This window comes from Tribolium madens, unplaced genomic scaffold (genome assembly GCF_015345945.1).
Source record: "Tribolium madens isolate multiple individuals breed KSU strain unplaced genomic scaffold, Tmad_KSU_1.1 Scaffold_20;HRSCAF=117;Tcas5.2_LG4, whole genome shotgun sequence".
NCBI lineage: Eukaryota > Metazoa > Arthropoda > Insecta > Coleoptera > Tenebrionidae > Tribolium > Tribolium madens.
Window position 1 is genome coordinate 13,181,737 of NW_025400985.1, and position 12,306 is coordinate 13,194,042.

Genomic DNA, 12,306 nt, shown 5'->3' on the forward strand with positions numbered 1-12,306 from the left:
AAAGATTAATTTATTAACGGATTTTAAATCTAAATAAAATTTGTAATTCAATGCTTTCTGTTAACTAATTATTAAGTGTACTTTTTAAAAATTAAATTATAATTTTCCAGTCATTAAGTATTACTTTTTAATAAAAACATTCATAAATTTCACATAATGATTTTTTTTATAAATACTACAATACGGAACGGCAGAGTTTACTATCGTTGTCGCCATCTGAATGGTCAAACAAGTCAAATTCGACGCAACAACCATCATAACGTTGTAGATAGCCGATTTGTGGTACTGTACAAATCATACTTGCTTCTCAAGTATCGGACACACATCATACAAACACTTCATACCAAATCTGGTAGAGGACGATATCGACCAAGTTTAAGAAAAAAAGACCTGTGAAACAATGCTCGAACGATTGAATGTCGATCAACGTCTCTGATGTAGTGATAAGGGCAATCGAAAACAACCATGAAGCTACTTTTTCGTCAACGGTGCAGCAGGAACAGGAAAAACTTTTCTGTACAATACGCTGATCACAGTTTTGAACGGACGTGGAAAGAAAATTGTTACCATTGCCGGGACTGGCATAGCAGCAACTCTTAAACTAGAAAGAACTGTCCATAATCGTTTTAAACTCCCCGTTGCCATCGTCGAAAATTCGACATCATTGTTGACACCACGATGTAAAGAAACGAGATTCATTCGTGAGGCAAAACTCATCATTTAGGATGAAATCACCTTGACAACACAAAGCGCATTTGAATTAGTCGATCGAACACTCAAAATGATCGACCTTTTAGAGGAAAATACGTCGTCATTCTCAGAAGAGATTTCAAGCAATGTCTTCCTGTCGTTCCAGACGGCCATCGAGCAACCATCGTTGCACATTGCATCAAATCGAGCATCCTTTGGCGCCCGTTTGAAAACATTCAGTTGAACGTCAACATGACAGTACATGAGAGTCAACATGAATGGCTCGGTCAACTCGGCCACGGAACATTGGCGCATGTCAATTTCGATAACGTCATCTTTCAAAATAAACCACCTCCGTTTCGACGTGACACGATCAAAATTCCAAGACGATGCATCGTCAACAATTTTAACAAATTGTTTGATCGATTATTTGGCCGCCAACCATTCCATGCTAAAAACATTCCGAACAACACAGCAATTCTGACTCCGTTCAATGGAAATTGGATCGTTGCAGATATTTTTTATTGCATATTCTGAATCTTTATTAAAAAATTATTGACAAAAATAATATATAAAATGAAATAAACTCAAAACGCGCGCGTTTTATTTGTTGTGAGGTATAGTCGTCACCAGGAATATTTGAGATTGACGTATGCAAAGCTTTATTGAGGACTAGCAGCCTTGCGGTCAGCCTAATAATTTTTCACTGCTGGTGGTACTACCCTGAAGATTTACAAAAGAGCCGTATTCAGGAATTTTCGTGGTAGGCTTTTAATTTATTACAGGCAAACATTGGGGAATTTATATATTAATTTAATATTAAAGTGATAATGCAGATTTGTAAAGAAACAATCCCAAAATATAGCTGAATATTAAAATTAATTAATTTTTTTTTTATGAAAGCCCAAAAAAAATTTCTGTTACGGACCATCTCTTCCTACAAACCTTTGAAACGTGCCTGTCCTAAGAAATGCAAATTTGTTTATGGCATCTCTACCGCAAGCCCCATGAACCACCGTGGGGGGTAATCGTCTTATTCTATAATGAGTCTCAAATATTGTTGGTACCAACTATAATAATCCATTCTTTGCCCTCATTGGCTGTTTGAATGTTGGTAATGCAGATTGCAGATCTGTTTTAAGGTTACATTTTGGTGTTTGTTTATTTTAATATCTGTGTTCTGTGTAAACAATAATAATTATGATGCCAAAAATGAAAGAAAGCAAGCTCGAAGTGCAGAAAGAAAACGAACAAAATATTCCACAAAAGACACCACAGAAGGAATGGATTRCGTCTTACAAATCGATGAAGACAGCACCATAAAATGTAACCTAGAAGAAGTAGCGATTAACATGCTAATTGATTCAGGTAGTAAGAGTAACATCATAGACAACCAAACTTGGGAAAAACTTAAAAAATCGAAAATAAATGTTTGGGATCAAGTCAAAAATCCAGAAAAGCATATGAGAATAAAACCCCACTTAGAGTTCTGAGATCTTTTAAGTCAAATATCTCAACTGGAAACAACAACAAAACGACAACCTTCTACGTTATTGAAAACGGTTCCAGATGCCCCTTAGGGAAGGCGACATCCATCACTTTAACCGTTCTTAAGATAGGTTTAGAAATAAATGTGGTAGATCAGTTCCTAAAATTTAAACATGTGGTGGTTGACATCCCCATTAACGAATCAATTAAGCCTGTTTGGCAACCATACAGGCGAATACCAATCCCTTTAGAAGGCAAAGAAGACAAAAAACTGGAAGAACTCATAGAATCGGACATCATAGAAGCTGTAAATGAACCTGCAAAACCATCCACTACCGACAATGGACACACTGCTTCCACATTTCAGGAAAGCACAACTGTTTAGAGTAGATATAAAAACGCGTTTCACCAAATAGAAATTTTCGAAACATCAAGACACATAAAAACCCTTATTTATAGATAAGACGTATTAAATTGCTAGGTCCCGAGCTGTCAGCAGATGGGATTAAGCCATTAGATAGCCAAGCTTTGCCGCTTGCCCCCCTATAAATTTTGACAAAATCTGATAGTGTGAGTTCTACTCGGGGGCGAAGCCCCCAACAGTTTCGACGTTTTTCGAGTCAGATAGTATAAATTCTACACGAGGGGCGAGCGGTTGTCTTAACCACAACTTCTACAAAACATGTATTGCGAATCCGAGAGGATTTGCCCGATTTAGCTAGTTAGCTGTATTAAATTTTGTAATTTTAACTAAAATTAATTCTGAAATAATGGAAAAAACCCATTAAAAACACACTCTTTTTCCCCAGGAGGTATAACTCCCTTACATAGTAATTTTTTTACATGTTTACAGAAGACTTTTGTCTTAGAATTGAATATTCTATCTCCAGTTTCAATTTGTAACAATAAAAACTCTGAATATACAGGACTTTCATTTCAAAAGGAGTCAGTCTCAATAAATTTTGACATACAGTAAATGTATTTTCAAGCAAAAACAGGTCGATTAGGATTGAATATTCTATCACCTGTTTCAATTTGTAACAATAAAAACCCTGTATATACAGGGCTTTCATTTCAAAAGAAGTCAGTCTCAAAACTTTTGACATACAGTAAATGTATTTTCAAGCAAAAACAGGTCGATTAGGATCGCAAAAAGGAAGTTCAAAACCAACATTACTAACACTGTAGTTACATTTTAAGTTTTATCCCCAAGTCGCTAGCCACCCCTACCTACTTTAAAATTTTAAATGGCACCCTCTACTTTGTGAAACATTTTCGGAAAGGAAAAAAATGAGCGTATCTAACTGTCAAAGAAAAAAATCTATTTGTCAATTCGTTTTTCAGTTAGGGGTGGTTTTATTTTTGAAATTTTCAATTCTAGAACTAAATTTAATTTAAATAAAAAAATATGTCGATTCGGGTTGTGATAGAAGAGTTTAAAACCAACATAAAATACGTTTTAGATTTCATCCCCTAGTCAATAACCGCCTTTACTTTAGAATTAAAAAAAAAAACACTTTTCGAAACATTTCTTAAATGGGGGGAAAAAGTTTATCTAACCGTAAATCGATTCGTTTTTGAGTTAGGGATAGTTTTATTTTTGAAATTTTCATTAGTCCTAGTAGCCTTTAACTTTAATTTTGATTATGTGTCAACTAATATATTTCATTCAGAAGGCAGTGGTGTAAACAATTCTCAAAAATTTACCATTTGACACTTTTGTCACTTCTTATAATTTTTCGTTAGTTGAAAATGGTGTACTCCTTGCAAGAAAGAACAGAAATTATTTACATTTGCGGGTCTCAAAATAACTGTGCTCGTCGCACTGCCAGAGTGTTCAACGAGAGGCATCTGAACAAACATATGGTCCCCAAGTATGTGATAAGTTTAGTCAAAAAATTTGAAGAAGAGAGATCCGTACACAATAAAAGAAATAGAAACCAAAGAATTTTAAATAAAGGTGCAGTAATTGAACTACTGAGTTACTTTGGTATGGGTCATACGATCTCCATCCCAAAAGTGGCAAAGTTGACAAACATTTCGGTAGGATCCGTACAAAGTATATAAAGAAAGAACAAATTTTTTCCATACAAAATGCAAATTGACCAACAACTCACCGAAGACGATGCTGATTAAAGAATTCAATTTTGGCGAAATCATGTCTCAAAGAATTCACGAGAACCGAAATCTGACAAGAAATATTTGCTTCAGCGACGAATCAACCTATTTTTTAAATAGATTAGTAAACAGACACAATTATAAATATTAGAGGAACAATAAAAATCCACACATATTCCGAGAGGACAGCACTAAGTTTCCCCAAAAAATTAATGTGTGGGCGAGAATACTTGAGAACAACATCATTGGGCCACTTTTTATCGAACAAAATTTAACTGAGTCATTATACCTAAATTTGTTAGAAAATAAAATTGATCCTCTAATAACCCAAACTTCAGAAAATGAAATGATTGAAGAAGGGGACATGGTAGCCCCACCGCAATAGTCGTCCGACAATGGCTGTATCAAAGATTGGTCGGAGAGGTGCTGTGGAATAACCAGCAAGGCAAGATCGCCAGATTTGTCATCCTTGATTTTTTCTTTGGGTTCACCTGAAATCACAAAAAAAAATCAAGAACTAAAGAACAAGATCACTCAGGAAAGCCGAATTAGTGGCGAAACATTCCAAAGTGTTCGAGAAGAATTGGAAAATCGGCTTTATTACTGTTTGCAAAATATCCCAAACAGCAAAATCTCTCTACAAAACTGTCACAAAGGAAGCCAACTTCCTGATATTCCGTAACGAATGATGTTTCGAAAAGTTGGTTTTGCTACTCGTAACATTGGAATTCCAAGTTCTGAACTGGAACGAGAGGTCATAATTTTGGTAGTCAGCCTATCTAGGCTCAATAAAAGAAAGTGGAATACGAAGGGGGGAATTAGTTGATTCGTGGTTCTTTTAAAAAAACTCCGTGTCGGTTTTGCGAGTGATCTAGGTTGTGACCTGTGCCCTCACAGCCGAGTACTAGAGATGGCTTTAAGTAAATGGTGGTAAGCACTCGGCACTCGTTTTTATTTTGTACTTAGTTTTAAGAAATACTAATTTTTTTTACCTGGTCTTTGTCTTAACCCCTATCACGAGTTTAGGCACTCAACGTGTAATAGATTATTTCAACTTCAGTATCATGATGAAGTTCAAAAGATGAAAATGCAGTGCCCCTACAACCCCTTCCACAAGTGGTTAGCCCATCGGCATTCAAATCACCTTGTTTTGTACATAATATTGCATAATTTTTAGAATAGTTAGTAATAAATAATCTTAAAATGGTTGCACGACCAAATCAAAATTTTTCGAGAATTGCGGTTAACCCGATTCACGAATTGGTCCCTACCGTTTGATGACACCCCCTCCAACCCCATAAGGGTCACGGGGTAGATGGACCAGAGAGTTCTAGTTAGCAAAACAAGCAAGTTGACTTCAAGATTTCGAGTGTCTTAGTCCAACATCGCAAGCATATTCTTTCATCTCTCGTGTCACATTAGTGCAAAAGAAGCGGTACCACCACACCTGTGAGATCGGTCTACCCCTACGTCGGGACACACTTAATTGGGAATAGACGATGAGTGTTCAGTGTGTCTCTCTTTGCTAGTTGGAAGTAAAAATATCAATGAGAATAATTTGCTTTGAATAATCTCCGTGAAAGTTTTTATGCACAAAAAAAAATATCTCGCACCAAAAATTATAAGGTTTGCACAAACGTTAGTTTAGTCAGTTGTAATCGCGCTTTCGGGTAAATTTAGCACAAGTCATTATAGCCAATTACTCAAACGCTAAATTGACTGATGTGGTCTTAATGTTCGAAGAAGCATTAGGTTGTGCGACTGAAGTGCGTCGTTTGTACGAGGAGCGCTTTCGAAATCGAAACATCCCGGTCGCACACACTTCTACAGGAGCGGTCCAACACCCACGCGAGTACGCGATCACAGAAGATTTTCACACTATCGAGAACAACCGCGACTGCCCACGTCTTGAAAGTGGAGCCTGAAATTTTGGATGCCGTTGAAAAAGATCCCAGTTTGAGCATCCGCAGAGTGGCACTACGTGTAGAAGTAGCTCCGTCCAGTGTTCATCGAATCCTACACAAACAAGGATTGCACTCTTACAAGTGTTTAACTGTTTAATTCAAAAAAATCAAGGCGGACCACGCAGAATGGATTAGAGATTTGCATCTTCGATGTGAGAAGATATGTGAAAGAAAACAAGACTTTCAAAAACTGAAAAATAAACCAAAACTTGTGATGCCACAAGTTACCAATGGAGAATAAAACTTTGATCCAAACAATTACGAAATTAGAATTAGAAGTGAGAAATAGTGCAGTAAAGTGGGCGACTGTAGGTAAATCCATATTTCATTAGATTGAAGAAACCAAAATTTACTTTGCAGTAACTAAATTAAAAGAAAAGTATGAGTACGTGAAATGACTAGAAGAGAAAACTACAATCAGTTTTTCCTTCGCACCAAGATTACTTTATATGCTTGAAGGAAGAAAGTTATGTTTATTATGATTACAAAAAATTAACGATATTAAATAAATTAAAAATTGTTGGTAAACCGGCAGTATCTTGTATTACAGACGGAGTTGAAAAAATTGGTGCCAAAGCAGAACAGTACACCAAGTGAACCAAAAAAATCCATATAGTTTAATGATGTAGGTACTAATAAAAATGTGAATAACTAATAGAGCTTGTTCCATATCTGGTGACGAACTGATAGTGACAGAGAAGATACTTGGAATGAACCCACTTGATTAAGATAATGAATTACATGAGCATTCATTCTTCTTCTCTAAAATTCGCGTAGTTGTCATTTTACAAAAGCTTGCAATCGGGTGATTCCAAATGAAAACCAATCTGTAAGTAGGGAAATTCATTTAGAAGAAAAATAATCGTCAATATTAATGAACTTATCATAACTGACGATAACAGTGAAGAAAGCAAATTTTGCTTTAGTGATTTTGAGGACGAAGATTGTTAGAAATATCATTGTTAAAAGTTATATTCATGGGTTATAATAAATTAATAATTTGTTCGTTATTCTTCATCTTATGTATACTAGCATACAATAATAATATAACAGTGGTTTTGAAATATATTTTAAATATATTTTGAAATATATTTTACACCTTTTTATAATAGTAAACACATGTTAAATGTCAAAATTCAGTCATTATTAAAATTTTACTTTAGTGACACTCAACGTACCTGACAGAGAGTGAGCTTAAACGAAAGCTTGTTCATCACTGACAACAACGGTCAGCATATGAGTTGTTTGAATATTTTTGATTTTGAATCGCATAGTGAGTCTTGAACGTCTGAGCATCATTCTTTTGTTTCGATCAGCCATCACGACAATTTTTTTTTCATTCAGTCAGCTCTCAGTTTCGCGTATAACAAAATTGGATTTAAATTGAAGGTATCTTACATCAAAAATGTCAAATAAATCGTGTAAAACCGATCTCAATTTGTTTTATTATATCTGTGGAAGGTTTTTTACCAAAAAATAATTATAAAATCAAACTTTTTTTAATTAAATTTTTCTTATTTTATTTGTTTTTTTATTCTACGCGATAGAATTCATCCATAAGCAGAACTGTGACCTATATTACCTATACAGGGTGTGAGAGAATGGTGTTCCAAAAATTTCAGCTTTTGCAAGCGTCTGAATTTAGTAAGTCTGCATCATCGGTTCCTAGACAACCAAAAAAAAATTGTAAACAATTTTTTCTCAAACTTGCGTTTTCAGTATCTAATCTGTGATTTTGTCGCGCTTTGGAGAATCTTCGAGTGGAGAAATTGAAAAAGCCATCAACAATAATGTGCCTCGCAATACTGTGAATTCAAGTACGTCAATTTGACAAATGAAATCTCTAAATGGACCAAATCTTCAGCGAAAAGTATTGGACTTGATGTCAACCGGGTGAATATTACGAACCATTCTAAGGAGTGGTATAGGTGAACAAAACCTTGTGAAAATTACGGGACATAACAATCCATCGTCATTAAAACCGTACCTTCAGTAAGATCAAAAACATCATAGAGACATTATTGGGTCCATTCGTACTACCATCAAGGAAACAGTTACTACCATAGCTCAAAATACCAGCATGCAGCAAACTATTAACAAAAAACAACAAAGTTCTAAAAACCAAATTGTTTATGAGAATTGTGTTTTTAATAATTGTACTTTCCATTAAATTAAATAAACTAATTTACACCTTAATTGTTAATTTAGTGATTTACGTATTCATTAAATTGTCGTACCGAATTACACTCAAGCTTTTTTACGAAGAAAACTTGACATTTTTAATTCTAGTTTTGTTTCCTTTAGGCAATTTAACTCAAAAAACTGAAAGAAAAAATTACTCGTCCTACGGACTCGTAATTTTCTCAGAAGCAGTTTTTTTCGTTCAATTGCCAGGAAACAAAATCCTCATTAAAATGTCAAGTTTACTTCGAAAAAAAAAGCTCTCGTGTAATTATAAGCGATTAAAACAAAAACCATTTTCTTTGTTTGGCAATAAGTTTCCAAGAATTTAGAATTTGACAAAATTTCAAAAGGGTTATCACGAACGTGAGGTATCCTATGTGACGTCAACGCAGTTGTTATTTCTGCTTCTTCATCATTACCAGATTGTCAATCTCCCCAAATTCTTCCATTTTAAATCTTGCAAATAAATTCAGAATTGAAAAATCAAACGCAATTGTCAAACGAAATATCATTTAGCCTAACTATTACCCACCGTAAATGTTTCAATCTAAATAATTAGTGCACTAAGTTTTTTGACTGAATTGGCAAAATTTCGCACTAAAACTAACCGTTTAGCGTACTAAATCCATTTAGACCGATTCGAGAATAGTACCCCAGACCACACTTTTACATTGGTTAAAATCATTTTTACAGGATCTGCCGAGTCTTACTTCCATCACTAACCTCTTAGATCCTACTTCCATCACTGACCTCCCTCCCAATTGCTATGACTTTCTCTCAACTCTCGTATGAATTTCATAATGAAAATTTATCTGAAAAAACACTCGCTGATGCCGAAACTAAAGTGACCACAGAAAAAAATTATTTTGCAAAACTGGAAAATGAAATTAAGGTGCTCGAATTGTATGTGCAAAATGTATGTGCAGAAGCTGAACACAGATGCGCAATTACAGACATTATCTTAGTTAAAATTTAACAACCATTGTTAGCCAATATTGGTAAAACTAGGACAGATAATGTAATTCCTACAAGTTACATTCACAGGAAGCCTGGCTCTAGAAAAATTCTGAAATTATAAACTAATTCTTGTTTTTGAAGTGTTTATTTAAACAACAAGGTAGGTAATAACCTTCCTTCCTGTATAAAGAGGTTAGGTTAGAATTGAAGAAATCCGGACTTTCAGTTTAGTACAGAACATTATTATAATACCACTAACAAAAATTATAAACAGATGCATTAGAGAATCTTGTTTTCCATCGCCATTGAAGATCTCAAAAGTTATACCAATTCATAAAAAAAGGGACGTTATGGACATAAACAATTATAGGCCAATTTCTTTGACTCCTGTTCTCAGTAAAGTATTTGAAAACCTATTAAAACCCAAATTGACACTTATTTTAATAACCACAATTTGTATTCAACATCGCAATTTGGCTTCCGATCCAACTGCTCAACCAGCCTGGCAGTCAATAAATTAAGTGAAAATATACTAGATGGATTTGAGTCAAAAAAAAATACTTATGCATCTTTGGTTGACATTTCCAAGACTTTCAACTCAGTAGCTCAGTAGTGTTTTACTGAGCAAACTAAAATTATATCATTTTTGTAAAGAAAGTATCAAGCTACTACAATCTTATTTGGACAATAGGAAACAATATGTTGTTGTAAAGCAAAGTGAATCCTCTAAAAAAGAAATTAAATATGGAGTACCACAAGGATCCGTCTTGGATCCTACCTTGTTCGTCATCTTTATAAATGATTTGCTCCCTGCTTTATCTCAATCCAATTTCATTTTATTTGCAGATGATACCACATCCTTTGCTTCTGAAAGTTCTCTAGAAGCATTAACTTAAAGAATGCAAAGTGATCTAAAAAATATAACAGATTGGTTTACGAATAACAAATTAATAATAAATGAAACGAAAACTCAAAAAATCTTTTTCTCTATGACTAAGTTGACGACAACTTATACAGATCCAGTAAAACTATTGGGTATTTATCTTGATACTAGTATGATGTGGGAGGCTCATACAAATTACTTGGTAGGCAAATTGACTAAAAAAGTTTGTATTCTTCGGCAATTGGCACTATGTATCAAAAAAATCTTTATTAGTCGCATATCATAGAATATTTCATAGTCTCATGGTCTACGGTATTTTTGTTTGGGGGCATTCCACCCATGCCACTGATGTCTTTAGGATGCAAAGAAAGTGCGTCAGAATCATTGCAGGTCTCTCTTATCGAGAAGACAGTCGTGAAGCATTTATACAATTGAAAATCCTCACAGTTCCGGGTTCGTATATATTTCAATATTTATTATTTATCCACAAAATAATTTTTTTATAAAAGTTACGACCATACTTATGCCACCAGAAATTGTAACTTGTATAGACCTAACTTCTTAAGATTATCGAAATCAAGAAACAGCATTGGATATTATTGTGTTAGACTTTATAATGCGCTACCTTCATATATCAAGAATCTTCCTTTTGAATCATTTAGACGCCAAACTAAAACAATTCTTATTGAAAATGCTTTCTATTCTTTCCATGAATATTTATGTTTTTTATTTGTTTCATTGTAGCTATATCTAATATTGACGAGTGTAAAATTTTGTATAAATTTTGAACACAATAAATTATCTATCTATCTATCTATCTATCTATCTATCTATCTATCTATGGGAATGCTACTATGCCAAAAGAAAAGATATCTAGAGGCATAATTGTAAAATGTCAAGAAAAATGTTGGATGCCGTCTGACTTGATGAAAGACTGGATAACTCTGGTATGGAAAAAACGACCCAATAGCCATCTACAGCAACGAGCAATGCTAATACTAGACTCATTTAAAGGACATGTCACTGACGAAATAAAACAAAAACTAAATAGATACTGATCGAGTTCCTTGAACGAAGGTTGATATTGCTTTTGTCATCATCGTTTATTGCGAGTTCCAAGCCGAATCAAATTCCAAATTCTTCATCAAAGTGACTAATTTTGAGTTCCACCACAGAGCTGCGATAACTAGGCAAGTGTCTGAAATTAGTTCTGTTACTTTCGTGAAACTAGTAACTGGCTATCACAAGATCCTTATCAACACGAATATCAAACCAACCTCACGAATATCCAACCAACGTATCTGCGTTTACCTCGCTAGCTCAAACATTGTTGACCACATAATACAAAATCACCCTACAATTATTGTTGAGAACCAACAAATTGAAATCAAAAGACTAATAACCCCCTCCAGAAGAATAATAATTTCGAACGTCTGCCCAACCATACCACATGATGTAATAACATCAAATGGGTTAGGATTCAAAACGGTATCTCCTATGACTTTCTTTCGAACCGGAATACCCGGTGCTGAGTAACAGCATATTTTAAGCTTTCGCCGACAAATCTGTATCCAACCAGACAACACCAAAGAACTCTCACCTTCGCTTATAGTCAAACATGAAGACACAAACTATCGAATTTTTCTTTCTTATGAAAACACAACATGCTTCTTGTGCAAAGTAGAGATACACATTCTTCTAGAAGAAGAACCTCGTATCAACACTAGACGTCTAGCCCATCGTATAGGGTTGTCCCAGTCTACAACGTGGCGCCTTTTACGACAACAAGGCTTGTATCCCTACCGTATTCAAAAAGTATAAGCTCTTCAACCTATGAATCCACAACAACGCATGGTTTATTCTCAATGGCTTCTAAACAAGATTGTCCAAAATAATGACTTTTTAAAAACTGTCTTGTTTACGGATGAAGCAACTTTTACTCGAGATGGAGTGTTTAACTCCAAAAATAGTCATGTTTGGGCTGATGAGAATCCACTTGCCATTCGGAAGACGCACCACCAA

The 12,306-nt window shown here is 34.7% G+C and overlaps 1 pseudogene; it reads left to right on the plus strand.

The window, feature by feature from the left end:
* The window catches only part of LOC123005235, a 35,906-nt pseudogene extending 29,685 nt beyond the window's left edge, over positions 1-6,221 (plus strand).
* The last annotated feature ends 6,085 nt before the right edge of the window (positions 6,222-12,306 follow it).